Source organism: Suricata suricatta, chromosome 10 (assembly GCF_006229205.1).
Source record: "Suricata suricatta isolate VVHF042 chromosome 10, meerkat_22Aug2017_6uvM2_HiC, whole genome shotgun sequence".
Lineage (NCBI taxonomy): Eukaryota > Metazoa > Chordata > Mammalia > Carnivora > Herpestidae > Suricata > Suricata suricatta.
The window spans coordinates 34,526,122-34,543,305 of NC_043709.1; positions in this window are offsets into that span (position 1 = coordinate 34,526,122).

Here is a 17,184-nt window from a genome sequence, read left to right on the forward strand (position 1 = left end):
CCTCCAGCCGTGGCCGCTAGTGCCCGGGTGGGGAGAGGGATCCCTCTCGCCATAGGGCGGAGGGGGCGGGAAAGGGGGGGTGAGACCGGCTCTGCCCCTGTCCGGGGGAAGCGCCTCTGAGGGGAAATGGTGAAAAGGGGGGAAGGGGAGAAAAAGGGAAAAAAAGGAAGGGGAAAGGGGGGAAAAATAAGAAAAAGCGAGACAGAGGCGCTGCCGCGTCCCTAATATTTATTCTTATAAATCTTGTTACTCAAAGGACTATTACGACTTATATAAATCCAGTATTGTGCTTGGTAGTTAATAAAACATGGCTACAATTTTCATTTGTTCACTTCTAAGATAATTTGAAGAGTAAATGTTATATATTTTTTTACAATATACCCTAGTTACCCTTAATCTGCTCATGGTGAGCCTCTAAAGCAGACTAGATTTCAGTATCAGTTTAATTAATCACAGAATCTCAGAAGTGGAAGAAAACTTAAGTGTGCACAACTATCTCTTCCAAAATAAACTGTAACCAAATTTAATCTGAAAATTATTCTCTGTGTGTTTGTCCAAATATATAAAATGAATACAAAACAGCCTTAGATAAGCATCAATCAATAAGAACAGCTCAAAAAAAGTTAAATAATCATTTCAAGTCTTAAGTGTAGTTTCAGTGAAATATATTTTTTGTAATTTTAAATGAAAAGTAAGGCACAAATGGTACCAGTAGTTATGCTGAAAAAAATTTTTTTTGCATTCTTCTGACAAATGTGGAATTTTATAGGCAGGACAAATATCCAATGAAATACACTTTGAAAATACTGTAGGGCCCCACAACATTTTAAAACCTGAAACACATCATCTCTCACTGAAAGGTAGAATAGGCTTAAATACATTTATTAACAACAAATGATTATATGAAATATTAATCTTATTCTACTTAATATTCTAATACATTAGCTCCTCACCTTTCCTCTTACACATAAATTACCCTTCAACCTGCTCATCATTTTTCATTTCTCAAAAATAAGAGTATTAACTACTTGTAGCCAAGATGTAGTCTTTTCTTTTTTTTTTTTTAGTCTTTTCTTTTTAACTCTCATAATTAAAGTCATACTCAGAGTTCCACCCCTATATTCAAACAAACTATGTATTGAATTAAGACAGAGATAAACAGCAAGTAGATATTAAAGTGAGAGATAAAAAGAATTTTGAAATTTAAAATTATAAAATGTAGTATGTTGGGGCTCAGTTGGTTTAAGCGTCTGGCTTCAGCTCAGGTCATGATCTCACATTCGTGGGCTCGAGCCCAGCATCAGGCTCTCTGCTGACAGCTTGCCCGGAGCCTGGAGCCTACTTCAGATTCTGTATCTCTCGCTGACCCTCCCCTGCTCGCACTGTCTCTCTCTGTCTTTCAAAAATAAATAAAAAACGCAAAAAAAAAAAACAACCCAAAAAACAATGAAGCTGTTCCTTGTCACAAAGACTTCCTTTTTTTCCTTCTTTCTTTTTTTCTTTCTTTATCTTATTTATTTATTTATTTATTTAGATAGAGAGCCAGCAAGGGAGTAGCAGAGAGAGAGAGAGAGAGGAAGAGAATCCCAAGCAGACTCTGCATTGTCAGCACAGCCCAGTGCACAGGGCTCAGTCTCACCAATCATGAGATTATGACCTGAGTCAAAATCAAGAGTCAGATGCTCAACCAACTGAGCCATCTAGGCACCGGGAAAAACTCCTCTAAAGCCACACCTGAATCAGATTTGGTAGAATACCTTTGTTTCAAGTAACTTCCTTTGAAAAACCCAACTTCAAAAAATATTTTTTTCAATACAGTGAAATGATAATAGAAAAAAAATGGTTTCATCATTTTGATCAATGTAAGAGGGAAGAGAGGAAAATTGGTATTTCAGACGCTTTGGGACATTTTCTATCTGAAACATGATATGCTGACAATCAACAGAGGCAGTACACTTGACAAGTTAGGTTTAATGCCACTAAAATGTTCAAAGAGGATAGGAAGCAAAGAATACTGCATGATTCCTATCAGTAATAAACTGAAATTCAACTCTGGCTGCCTTTTATTGGCTATATGAGATAAGCTAGCTTATAGGAATTATGGAGAAAGCTCAGTTCCTTAGTTTAAATCTAAAAATGAGGCATTGCAATCACGCTACAAATAAAAAACAGATTGTCTTCCATTTTTCTCTCCTATCAGAATTCAGGTGCTAAAACCATGGATTCATAAGAATCTGAGAAATTACAGTGGAAGGACATAGACCACCTTTGCTTTATCCATGAGAACATCCTCATTTAATAGAAAATTAGTATGTGGCTGCTTCAAATACCACTTCACTGTGAATGTGAAAATCCATTTAATTAATGGACCTTGACCTTTATGCATAAGAAAACCCAAACAGCAGAACCAGGGATATAGATATACAAAATATTTCAATGAAAATTCCACTGCTTTAAAGAAAAACTTGCTTTACATCTGAACAGGCATATTGCTATATTAACAATTAAGTGGCAGCAACTAGTTTTTAAAATTCTACACATACATATTTCACTCACTCTGATAACTTCTTTAAGAAAAATTTCCCCCCCAACTGGTCTTTATTTTATCCTATACTTTTGTAGCTAGAAAGAACATTAAACATCATCTAATTCAACTCTATCTTTTATAATTGATAAAATTGAAGGCAGTGAAAATTGCATATTTTGTCCCGCCTAGAATGCAGGATTCTCAAATATCAGTCCAATTTTCCACATCTGCAATTTAGACTAATCTTTCTTTTTTTAATCCCCTGCTATCTACTGTCATACATAAGTTATTAGAGAAAGAAATGCTGGCCAGTAGCTCATACTTACATAAAATTACCAGAAGCTTGGGGTCCTGCCCTTGACTTTCAGATTTAAATAGTCAGGGTTTTTAGATTATTCAGGGGTCACCTCTCAGAGGGAGCTTCCTTTTTCTCCTAATATAAAGCAGCTCTCCCCTCAATAACAATACCCCCCCCAAGTAAGTCTACTCTTTTCCTCTCCTACTTGTTTTTTTCAGAACAATTACTAGTATGTAACCTTTATTATTCAGAAGATTATTCTAAGCATTTTTTAACAATCTCTCAGTGCACATATTTGCAAGTTTCTCTGGTTATGAATCTCTAACATAGAAGTGCCTGGGTGTCTTAGTCGGTTGAGTGTCGGACTCTTGGTTTCTGCTCAGGTCATGGTCTCACAGTTGTGAGATTGACCCCTGTGTCGGGTTCGCAGAATGATGCCTACTTGTAATTCTTTCACCCTCTCTGTCCCTCCCCAACTCGCTCACACACACTCTCTCTTCAAAATAAATAAACTTTAAAAAATATCTAATATAAAATGTCATAATTATTGTTTTGTACAATGTTTGTTTAGGTTTCCTTATAGGCTTTATCATTTTCTTTGTTCACCATTCCTCTCTGAATGTCAAGGTTCCTCCTGATGTGATCCTTATTCTTGAAACACATGACATAAATATTCCACTAGTAAAGATATCTTATCAATAAAGAGTCTTCCTTTTGAAAACACCTACATTGTCTTTTTTTCTTGAAAACATTCACTAAGAATATAATTAGAGAATGACAGTTGAAACATTTGGATAATTTGTCCAGATTTCTCGATTACATTATTGAGAAATTCTTCATTATTGAGAAATTGCCTGTCCCTCTAATTGTAGTCCCCTTATAAGTAATCTCTCTTCCCCCTATTTTTGAGATCTCTTTTCTTGTCTCTGGTGTTTGATATTTGCACTATGTTTGTTCTAGATGTGAATGTCTTTTATTTATCCTACTAGATATTGCGGTAGGGCAGTGCCTCTTGAACCAAGGGTTAGGTGTCTTTCATCATTTTTTATTTTTAAATTTCACCCACTTATCTCTTTAATTACAGCTTCTCCCATGGCATCTCTGATCATCTGCTAAGACTTCAATTAGTTTTAGGGTGGAATATCTCTCCACCAAATGTCTCCGTTGCATTTCTCTAATTTCTTCAGATCTGTCTCCTGTTTACCAGCTCAGCACGATTAAATCATGCATTGTCTCTCTTATTTGAGGTTGCTCTCACCTCCAAACTCCATGTCACTGTTACGTATACAACACTCCAGACACATAACAGACTGACAATTAATGGTTCTCACTATTGATGACATCTAGGCAATAACATTACTGATGGGGATGTTACAGACGCCAATCTCAGGACCTATGATAAGTACAGGGTTGGTTTCCACACAAAAGATTGATGTTCATTCCATTCCTACCATGGTTTTCATATTTTTAATTTGATTGAAATCTTGCCTGCCTCACTACAGCTGGCACATATTAATGGCCTAATGAATATTTGTTAAATAGCTGTCTCGATGCTGTATTGGTATCACACTGTAAATACCATGCAAGGACAGGTGAAGTGGATTGGGTTCTCTTCTGCTATTAAGCACTCCTTCAATGAATAATAGTGTGCTGCCCAAGTAGCAGAATTTAGAGTGTTTAATCCTAGACTGTTGGCACACTACTTTGGCTGTGTTCCAGTCCTTGTGTTCTTCTAGCAAGCTTGAAATCAATAATAGAAGGGTTATTCTGGAATCTTCTCATTACTGAAACTGAAGCGGACTACTCTGCAATGACAAAAGCCACCATTGTCTATTTATTTACTTTTAGAAAACAATGCTTGGGAGTGTGTATTTTACTACGCGTAGAGCGTCTGTAAGATTTACAACTGTCTTAGCATATGAACAAGTTTCTTGTAGAACTGTTCAATTTTTTTTGTTTGTTTCACAGAAAATTTGTGCCCTGGGCCCATGATATTTTTATTTTTCCCCCTTCATGACACCATTTAGAATACCAGGGATGTTTGCTGCGATAAGAGGGTTCCAACAAGGACTTGTCATAGGCAATTGCATGCAATTTGGTTGAGTATGAGGTTGTGGGTGTGGATTTTGTCTTTGACACAGCGTCTGCTAAATTACTGGCAGTAGTTTTGTGGCTGTTCTGACTGTTCAGGAATATAAAACCCTGAAATATATTATACTTTTTGATGTCTGGCGCACCCACAGAACTCACAGTATACACGTTCGGAATTATTCTCTCTCTTTCAGACCCTTTTCTCCTCTCAAGTGATCTGTTATTTCCTTTCTCATCTCTTTGTTTCTTCCTGTCTGTCTTACCTATCCTTTCTTTTACACAAGGAAAGAAGTTTTCCTTTATGTTTTTCTGTTTGTAATTCCACAAAGAGCACATGCTCTAATAATATTTTCCAAGAATGACCTAAACTGATTTGAACCAGGTAACTTCATCTCTCTTGTCTGCTTTTATGTGAGGTTTTCGTGAACAGTTTCCCCCTGGAAATATCATATATTTTCTTGGGGTTATTCTGAACTCCTTTAGTATTGAAATGAATGTCTAATAATAATATAAATATTAATTGCAATGTATCTTTCCCCATAATTATAACAGAAATTATCTGATTTAAGTAAGAACATATGCAAATATTTCTCTGAAATTTTAAATATAATTTGTATCTTCCTTTTCTTATTTTATGAGTAACTGGCCTTTTAAAAATATTTGTGTAGCACTTTCCTAAAATCAGAATTAGTTTTCATAATACCTGCTAGGCCAGTGCTTATCAAACTTTAATGTACACATGAATCACCTGGGGATCTTGTTAATATACAGATTCTGATTCAGGAGGTCTGAGGAGGGCCTGACACTCTGGATTTTTAACAAACTCCCAGGGAAAGTGGATGTTATAAGCACGCACTGCTCTTTGAATGGCAGAGTGCAAGATAAAGTCACAAAAGAGAAAAGACTGCCTGCCTGGCTCACCCCTACATATGTCTTATCTACTGTAGTGTCTTTCCATGCATGGTTTTCAGTAAGCACTGACTACGAGAATAATGAACTCACTGAATCATGCACACAGCACTGTGAGGGATTCATGGTAGGCACTCATGTTCCCATTTTACAGAAGCTTCAAAAAGTAAAGTGATTTGCTTATGAGTTACCCAGTAGCAGAAGCATGGTCTGTCTGATTGTTTAGATTTTTATTAATGAAGGAGAGTAGCTTCTCCATTCCCCATTATCTGCTTACATATTTTTCTTCTTGAAGATACCAGAGATTTCCAGTGATTTGATGTAAGTTGCTCCGCATTTGATTTCCACAGTTGCAGAGGACGTTTCTTGGGAGGAATCAGCTCTCTCTGAAGTGCTTATACCCACTCATGTATAAATGCTCTGTAAAAACCTGCCTGAATTTTCCCAGTGCCCAGTCGTGCCTGTTGCTCTCTGAACGGTAACCTTTGAAAATATCATAGAAAGGAGGAAGACTTAAGATTCTAATTTACAAATAGCATTCTTTTAGCATGACCATATTATTCCTTCTAAAAAAAATTCACAAGGCACAAAAAATTTCAAGAATGCAATCACCTTGTTAACGTTCAAATTGCAAAGACAATGTAATCAGGAAAGAACATGAAGCTATTCTGTCAAGATTGTGATGTAAGGGCTGCTATTAAGAGTTTCTGAAGTGGTGGGAGTAAATCATTTTCAAATGCTAGAAGCCAATTAACTGTAATGAAATATAGTTGAATAACAATTAGTAATTCTACTTCAAAGTATGGTAATGGATAGAAAATAAACTTTCCAAAGAAGAACATTCATTGTGCAATTCTTAAAAAAAACCACTTTAATTGTCAGGTCCCTTTTGAATCAAGGTGTTCTAAATCATATTTTAGCAGGAATTCTGACAGCTGGGGGAAAAGCCACCTGCTGAGTTATTACCTTTTAATTACCCAAATAAAGAATAAAGTAGAAAGCATGACAAACTTGAAGGATAAAAAAAATGAATATAAAATTCAGAAAGATATTACTCATGCATTGTAAGATTCACTTGACTCGCCCATGTATATGAGAAGAGAACCACGTTTATTATTTACAACTCCTTCCCTCTTTTCTGTCACTCCCTTAGGAAAATAGATCTCAAGGAAACTCATTTGCCCTGCTGGGTAGAGTGGCAAGTCAAGATAATTTTGGAGAGTGCCGGGGAGTTAGGAGTCAATAAGCCATTGCTAGATTGTTTCAAATGAGAAAGGGAAGCGTGGCCTCTGAGAGGAAGGGTGGGGCAGCTCGATGATTGGAGTTGTGGAAACAGACCCGACGGCTGCCAAAAGCAGAGAGTAGAAGTAATTAAGATGAATTTTAAGAAAGTTTGACAAGGTAACAGGTCTTGTAAGCCCGATTTCCAGCCAGTCTGGGGTTTCTCAACCTGAGCATATTGACACCCGGGACTAGATAGCTTATTGTGGGACATTCCAATGCATTTGATGAGTTTAGCAGCAGGTGTTAGCCACCAGAAATACCATGTCACCCATGCCTCCCCACCCCCTACCATTGTCACATTGCCAATTGTCTCCTGGAAAGCAAAACCAACCTCACTTAAGAACCACTGGTCTAATCGCAAAACTTTTGATAAAGGTCTATATTAGTTGTCTGTGCTTTTGAGTTCAGTAGGTATTATTGTGTGTGATGCTTTAATTTATGTTGGTGTTCTTATTTGTTTGTTTCCCTGAATGTGCAGATTGGTCTCAATGCAACCTAAAGCAAGAGCAGAGGTTTCCAAGTGGGTCCAGCTATACTGAGATTAACCCTTGAGGGTTTCTGTCTGGAATATGTGCTCTAAATGCAGGTCCGACTGCAACTGGAGTGGCAAGTTGAATTTTCAACTTAGAACTGAGTCAAAAGTACATCCCTAATGACTGGGAGGGGCAAGTCAGTGGACATGGAGCTGACAAGAGGTGTGATGACAGACCACATCAAATTTAGAATAAGACTGCAGAAACTACCCCCCCCGTCACTTTTTCATTTTTCACAGGCAACAGAGTTAAGATAGAGTTCAAGGCTAGTTATTTCTATTGAAAACACAGATACACACAGTGCTATAAGATGTTACTCTAATGAAATAATCCAAGAGAATCTGTATGGAATTCTAGATGAGAAACTGCAGTTTTACCCAATCTCTCGAGACATGATGTATCTTAATAAATTATGTTATTTCCCAGTAAAGAAAGATCAAAAAAAAAAAAAAAGATCAGGAGTGAACAGATTTGTGCTGATAAATGTTTCTAAAGGCAGTGAACAAAACAAAGAGCACTGATTTGTATACATCTGCCAGTTTCTGTGGTGTAAATACTCCCTATGGCCAGCTTTGACATTGATGTTTTCACTAGCATGATGTCACTGAAGGCCAGCCTGGGAATAGTTGCTCACAAATGACTCTCCTTAGTTAACAGGCGCAGGCTCCCAAACACCACCTGGTATGACGCATAAATGTGTTAACTGGTTCAGAGCCTTGGTCTGTTTACCTGCTCAAAAAGTGGTCCCCTGGAGCAGGAAATATCTGGAGACTGTGAGGTGTATTATCAATTAAGTTTTGAAAACACTGATCCACCAGCCTCCTTGTCATCTCAAAATCTTTCCTTTTGGTTTCTCTTATCTATTTTGTAGAATGACTTAGCTATCTTTATCATTGAAATCTTTGGAGGTGCTATGATCTGACTCAGACTAACGATAAGCCTTGGGGTATGGAAAAATATTTATTTTGGTATATAACATTTATATTTAGTGTGTTATACACATAAGCCACTAAAACCTGAAAACATACACATACATGGAAAGTTGCCTTCTAAGTCGTGGTTAGAATATGAATCTGAGTATTGTATCAGTACATCAAACCTCACAAGTAGACAGGTAGCAGAGAGGACATAGGAGTTTATAAGATTTGAGTACTATAATTAGATATGATCTGAATGCTCCAAATCTCTATGTATATAGAAGAAAATTGCACTTCATTTAAAAGAGCTTAAGATGGAGAGATGTGTGGTTTTTTTATATTTATAAACATATCTGCACTACAAAGAGATTTGCTGTGAATATTTATACAGAGTCAAAAGATTTTTGTATCAAGATTTGGATGGTTATGTGGGGTGCAGTTTGAAGAATTGGAAATAACTAGGACAAGTCAGAATAAATGAAGTATGAGCACATTGGCATGAGTAATACAAAAGGCTTAAAATTCCCCAGAGCCTACATAGGTCTAACAGATTAGTGAAGCCAAATCAGAAAGAAGAGGGAGAAAAGCAAAAGGTGTTTGCTCTGAAGGAAGAAGAAAATCATGCAAAGCACAGGACGGTGGGCTGATGGAGACCTGCTTTGACAACCAAAGGTTGGCTTTTTGACCACTGAGGTCCCCAGCATGGGGGAATCAGTTTCCAAACAAAGCCCAGGGCTCCCAGCCTGGGCCCTCAAAGCTGCATTAAATGTGATAAAGTATGATACAACAAGATCACCATGATCACCCAGGCACTAGTCACCTAGAACCAGACCACAAGGCTGACAGGAAAAAATTTAAGAAGTAACCCAATACTGCTCAACCTTTGGGAGATGGAAGTTCTCCCAGATTTCATTGACAGAAAGTAACTCTGAGAAATACCATCTGATCCCTATTGAAGAGATAGCTGAACCTAAGAGCTGATGTAGGCAGTTATCACACACAATTCCACTGAAATTCTAATACCAATGGATTTGCCTGAATCACAAGGTCAGTCCATGCCATATAATAAAATTTCTGGAGGTCTCAGTGATAAGGTAGGGAGTAGTTGGGCCATTTGTTAGAATAAATAGTATACCCTAGCTGAAGGATGTTGAAGACTTTTTTTCACTAAAGCAAATATAATGGAAAAATATTATGGTACATACCTAAAATTAAAAATGCATTTTATTACAACTTACACACAATTGCAGCAAAATTTTTACAAAACAAAACTAATTTATTTTCTGATCTATTCTATTTTGTGCAAAACACTCGTCTTACCCCCCCCACATTGATCCCAGGATCCATTAATGGGTAAATACATACATTTTTGAAATTATGTTATATAAAACCTCCTGTTTCATGATGCATTTATCCTAAGGTGAAATATTTTTATGCGATAAAAGATTAGAGACACCCAAAGAGAAAGAAGCAGGAACAAATCAATGTAAATGAAGTATTGTAAAGCATAACTCAAAATTTGAAAAGATTTTCAGCTAAGTCAGGCTGGGGTACAGTTCTAGCCGCATGGTCATATCATCTACAGATAATAAGAATTAAGTCTTTAAAGAAGTAATTAAGGTGAAATAAGGTCTAACCCAATAGGACTTGTGTCCTTATAGGAAGAGATTAGAACACAGTCATGTACACAGAGGAAAGCCTGTGTGAGGACACAGCAAAAAGGCAACTATCTGTAAGCCAAGTACAGTGGTCTCAGAAGAAGCCAACAACTTGATCTTGGACTTCCAGCAATCAGAACTGTGAGAAGTCAAATATCTAGTATTTAAGTATATCTGTATGGTCAGAAAAATCTAAGTTTGAAAACTGGTCACAGCAAAAACAAGGTTTGTAAAATTGGCCATGTTTCTTAAACTCTCTAATATCTTGAGTTTTAAAGGATTGATAATAATAATGCCACTAAAAAGGTGTCAGGAGAAAAAAATGCCTGACATAGTAAATTTAGTTATTATTAAAAATTATTTAACTTTCTGAATGCTACAACACACCTCAAATGCATTAAAATATTTCTATCATAAGGTCCAATAAATGTACGTGGTAGGAAAAAAATGCAGTCAAGGATGCATAACACAAAATAGTGGTCACGGTGTGTTTTGTATTAACATAGAGTAGAAGCAGTCCAGGTATTTAAAAATAGAGTCATAGTAAGTAAATTATGATAGTAAATAATGTGATATAATTATAGATAGAGTATTTTGTAGTTTTTAAAAAGCACTGTAGGGGGTGGCTGGATGGCTCAGTCAGTTAAGCATCCAACTCTGGATTTCAGTTCAGGCCATGATGTCACAGTTTGTGAGATTGAGCCCTGAGCTGAGTGTGGAGCCTGCTTGGAATTCTCTTTCTCCTCCTCCTCCTCTCTCTCTATCCTCCCCTCCCAAAATAAATAAACATTTAAAAAAATAAATAAATAAAAAGGACTCTAATAATAGTTATTACACATTGAGTGAAAACAATAAAACTCAGTATAATCTTAACAAAGTAAAACACACCTAGAAAAAAAAGACCAAAAGGATTTAGAGAATGCCAAGATATTAGTAGAGGTTGCCTTTGCCTAAAAGTATAATGGATAGGATTTTCCATTTTTTATGTCTTCTTTACAATTCAATAGTGAATACAAACTCCTATAATGTTAAAAAAACTTAAAGATATTTATTACTTTGCTATTTCTCACTTTTTATATATGGAGATCTAGATATGCACAAAGCTACAAATATATTTGTCTATCTATCTAATCTCAGGTTTAAAAGGAAACTCAGAGGTACAAACAAAATTCCCAGTAAAAGTATTGACGTGGTTTCTATGACCTTCCAACAACTGAAAATATGAGCTCTCCAAAGACAAGCAATCTATGTTCAATAATCTTGTTTAAATCACATAGGAATCAGCTCAGTGAATATCCTGAGTGTTTGTTAATAAGTGATTGAATATACGACTATGAGTATGATCATACAAATAAGCAAGTCTTTGTGGTATAGGTATGATAAATTACTATTGTAAAGGATTCTTTGAGCTTGCCCGAGACGGGGCATGTTAATCCACAAGGGCATGTTTAGAAAGAGGATAGATGATGCGTGCATAATAGAAATTATACGCTAATAGAAGTTAAAATATTTTATAAGGTTTTGTGAGATTTATGAATTAGTTCAATGCCAAATACTGTACACAGATAATGAACTTCTTCAAATGTTGTGCTTCTAAATGGGTGTTTGAGACAGAAACTGATCATTGAACTTTTCTATCAGTGACACATTATGCAGTGATAGCAAAATAAAAGAAGAGAAAAATAACATTTGAAATGAACTGCAATTTTTTAACGCATTGGGAGTATTCAGGATATGAATTTTCATATTAAACTGGTAATAGTGACCAACCTCTGCTGCATTCTTTTAGTTGATAAGCATGTCATTCTAAAGCATGTGCTCTCCATCTCTCAAAAATAAATAAAACACTAAAAAAATGGGTCAGATGGGGCACCTTGGTGGCTCAGTCAGTTAAGCATCTGACTTTGGCTCAGGTCATGATCTCATGGTTCGTGAGCTCAAGCCCTGCATCAGTTTCTTTGCTGATAGCTCAGAGCCTAAAGCCTGTTTCAGATTCTGTGTCTCCCTCTCTCTCTGCCCCTCCCCCATTCAATCTCTTTCTCTGTCTTAAAAATAAATAAAGACTAAAAAAAATAGGTCAGGGAAAAATGCAATAAAATCCTCTATAGATCAGTTAGACCTTCTTTCTGCCATGGCCACAGACTTAGTTCATACACTAACAAACATATGCCGTTAGGCACAAGAAGAACTAGGTAATAATACATGATAGATCTGCACTGCGTTGTTCTTACCACTGGAAAACAATTTAGAGTTTGAAGCAACCAATGTCTTAAGCAGTAATGATAAATTATATGAGGAATTCAGAAGAAATATAAAAATTGTTTCCTCTTGTTTCTGATTCATATCTTACTGCTTAGGCTAGAGTCCTAGATCAATGTCTAAAAAATAATAATGGTACTACCGATTTAACAAGATATCAAAATTTTAACCCACAATTTCTTGATGAGGTAGAGAAAAAGAGAATTGTTATATGTGGCAAGTCTGTGTAAACCAATGGCATTAAATCTCCATGGCATTACCTTTTCAACTTAAGATGGACATAGCTTTTGACATAGCAATTCTATTTCTAAATATTTTGAGTGCAGATATATGTGCATGCGTGAAATTATACACACATGCAAAAACATCCAAGAGTATTCAGTACAACAGTGCTATAGTCTGTGTAAGGCTGAATAATATCTTGAAGGACTAGTTCACTTCAGGTCAACAAAACTGTACTAGGTACCTAGTATGTGATAGACTTCTACACACTAAGAATGCTGGATATGTATCTTTTTAGGATAGCAATGAATATTCCAGGAAATGAGAATAACACAAGAGAGAGATAGCTCTATGTTAAGAGTCTAAGTAGTCCTCTGTATATCTACTATTGAAAGTATGCTATACTTTATTATTATAAAATGTGAGCTATCCATAGCCATATTTCTTAAGGCTTGAAATTTGTATCACCCACAAGTTTTCATTAATACCAAATGTTATATAAATGAAAAAATATTTATTATTTTGATATCTCCCCCTTCTCTTTAATAATTATTTATAAATATAAGATTTAGCATCATGATATGATAAAGTATCAGGTAAAAATAAATAAGATCACAGTGTAATAGAAAAGACCAAAAATAAGTAAATTACTTCATACCAAAACTGATGGCAATTTACTAGCATATTAGTACATAGGTTTTTATGAGTAAAAAGTTAATCAGAAAGAAGGCCATTGTTTATTTTTTTGAGTACAGGAGTAAAAGTTGAATTGTGTGAAAATTTGTTAGACAGTCATTAACTACATTACTAATTAAAACTTTTTTACACCTTGCTCTATAAATAACTACTAAAGTAGGATTAGATGTGGTATAATTAATAATTTATTTTTATGGTTCTTCATAGATCCATGGTTTTAAAGAATGAAGAATATGATAATAAACAAATTGCAAATTGTTATTTTAATCATGCCCACCTTTGCACAATTGGTAACAGCCTTAGAGACATTACTAATAAGAAATGTCAAGAAATGCCTGTTGCTTCCATTTCCTCAATATTTTCAGGTTGCAAAATAGGAAAATGTCATAATAACTGAGATGATTTTTTACAAGATTTAATATTTAATAATGTATACAATAAGGACCAGGAGAGAAGCTACATAGATGAAACTAACAAATCTTTTGCCCTAACAGAGATGCCATTCTAGTGAGTAAGTCACACAATAAATAAGGGAATAAAAATACGGTCAAGTTCAAAGTTATGGTAACTGATCTGAAGGAAAAAGAGCAGGTGCTAATGAAATATAAAACGAGGTGATGAAGTACAATCTATTTAGAGAGCAAAAGAAATCATCTCTGAGAAAAGGATATCAGAATTGAAACCTGAAGAATAATAATTTGACCTAGCCTGAAGCTTTATGTTCAAGCGGAAAGTATCGTGATGATCCTGGAGAGGTAGGAAGGGGCAGATCATGCCAGTACTTGGCTTTCATGTGAGATACAATAGGAAGTCAATAGACGTTCCAAGATACAGGCACCATGATTGAATTCATATTTTAACCCACTACTCTAATTTCCGTTTTGGGAATAGGTTGGAATGGGACAAAAATAGCAGTAGGGAGAGCAGCAAGGAGGTCCTTACAGGAAAGATGGACTGGTGGATTAGGGTAGTAGCCCTGGGAATTGAAAGCTCTGAGAATAATCAGGTAAGACTCCTAGACTCTACTTAACCAAGTAGGTGAATGGTGGCATTATTTCCCCCGCCCCCTCAAAAAATCAGAGGACTAGGTTTTGAGAGCAGAGTAGTCACTTGTGTGAAGTTTGAAGTGCTATAACATAATCGAATGAAGATTTCACATAGTAATTTGTATATACTAAGAGGAGAAGGTTGAGATATAAATATTATTGCAAGGTCATCTGTACTTATTCCAATAATTGGCTGACATGTCTGTCTTCCTGGCTACAATGAGAATTGCTTCAGGACTGACAAATTATATATTCATCATTGCTCCCCAAATTTCTGATACTCACTATTGAATAAAAATATATGTGAATGAATGAATATTCTGACCTTAAACCCTAGGCTTGAGCATGCATATTTTTAATTGTACCAAATAAGAATTAATAACCTTAACAATATTAGGCTTTTTTTTTTAATGCTGCCAAACAGCTGTATCAACTCCTAAAATTGACATTAAGATCTGGAAAATATTTTAAAAGTCACCCAATAAAATTCCTCTTTTTAGAGGTCAGGAAACTGAGGGCTCAAAGAGTTACTTAAGGTTACAGTTGTTAGCATCAGAGTTGAAACTAGAACTCAAATTTTCTTACTCCACAACTGACGATCATTCTATATCCTTCTGATCAAAATCCAGCAAAATTGGTTCAAGTAGTTTGCAATGCATAGACATAACTAAAAGTTTCACAGAAGATCACAAACACCATAAATTATAAACTTGCTTATGAAACAAATTCTCAAATGTAGAACTCTAACACACCACTTTTTAATTTACTCGTTCAAAGGGCTTCATAAAGTAAAGAGAAAAACACCCACATACACACTAAATGACTAAATGTTCTTTGGTTTCCAAGGAATTCTCTCACCAGGCCTTAGAGTAGAGACATTTATGATGGAAGATGAAGTCACTTTTAAAATAAAAACATTGGTTCTTTTGAATATATGGAAAAGCAAATGTGTGACAATATGCTGCTGAGTCAATCAGACCACAGTAACCATACTAGACTACTCTTCGGTGTTCTCAGACTTCTGAATACCTATTACGTTTTCCCATATTAAAAATATGCCTAAATGACAACAACGATAAAAACGTGTACAACATAAACATTGCCACACTCTAGAGGCACATTGCAGGTCCCTTATTTCCAGCACAGGGTTGATGAAACCTGTGTCACCGACTGCATAATTGTTCATAAAAAATGGAACTCTTTAGTCTCACATTGTCATTTACAGAGAGCTTTGAAATACCCAATTCTTCAGGGGCTTAAAAATGCAACAAATTTGGAAGTTTGTGAATGCCTACAAAGCACTTAGAGATAGCTAAGCTTTATAATATCACCAACATACAGGGCTTTTTGATGATGCTGGACATAGTTTTAAAAAATAATGTGGGTTCCCAGAAGCTGAACAATGCTTTATATGCACTGTAAGTTCAGCCATGTGTGGCACATCTGGAGGGGTAGTCTGTCTGTAGGAGGAAATGAGAAGACTCTTGTGAAAGAATTAATCCAAAGGAAATAGAGTGTAGATACACAGTGCAGTCCAAGGAGATTAGCACCATCATAAATTCAAAGTCTCCAACCTCAACTTGAAACTAAAGAGTGACAGAAATTCTATGCTGTTTCTTTATCCAGCTTTTATTTCAATTCTTCCCAACAACCATTGCACACTCTGCTCTCCTAACCTCTAAACCTTCCCCTCTCCTTTTCTTCATATGTTTTCACCTCCCACCTCAGAGAAATGTTAGAAGCAATCAGAAATGAAAACCCTCAACTTTCCCCTCCCCAAATCAGTAAGCCCATTGACATCTACAGACATCTCTCTTCCCTCTCTAACTACTTCGGAAGAAATGACATCCTTCTTCCAATTCATTTATCAATTAATTCAACAATAAATCATGTTTGAATAATTTGGATTTCATTTTCTAAAGTTTGGGGGGAAATTCACCCACTGGTTATCTTTTTTTTTCCATCTTCAGCCTCTCCCTTTTTTTAGCCTTTCCCTTTTCACTGACTCCTTCACAGCAGCAATTAAACATGTTCAAATTTGCCTGATCTTAAAGAAACAAATATATAAAAACAAAAACAATTATTCCTTTCACCCTACCTCTTCCTAGGACACCAGGGCCTACCTATTATTGTCCTTCCCTTCCCAAACTACTCAAGATGTCTATACACCTTGTTTGTCTCCATTTCCACTCCTCTGTTTAATTGTCATCACAGCTTACATGGCTTTTAACCCGAACCTTCTTCTGAAAATGCTCACTTATATATATATGATGTATGTATGTATATATTTTAAGTGTAATTAACATTGAAAATGCTCAATTTTGGATTACCAGTGATACCATAGCAAAATCCAACAGATAATTGTCATTTGTTCTCTTGCTTAAAGTGTCATCAGCATTCAAATCTGATAGCTACAGCTTTTTTTCTGGGAATAATTTGTTCCCTTGGCCTTTTTGACTCCACAGTCCCACTCTTTTCTTCCCCCTTACATCTATGGCCTCTCCTTCCATACTTCCATGGAAAGCATGACATTGTATTGTCCCTTAGGACTTTAAACCTAGGCCGTATTTTTTTCTCATCCTCTGTACTCCATTTAATCAACTTCAGCTACTCTTACAAAAATTAATTTCCTCCCACGGTATATGCCAGTGACTCACAAACCATCTTCATTTCCAAATTCTCAATAGACCATTAGACCCATCTTCCATACATTCCTGACATCTCTGCTTGGAGAAAGTAACACA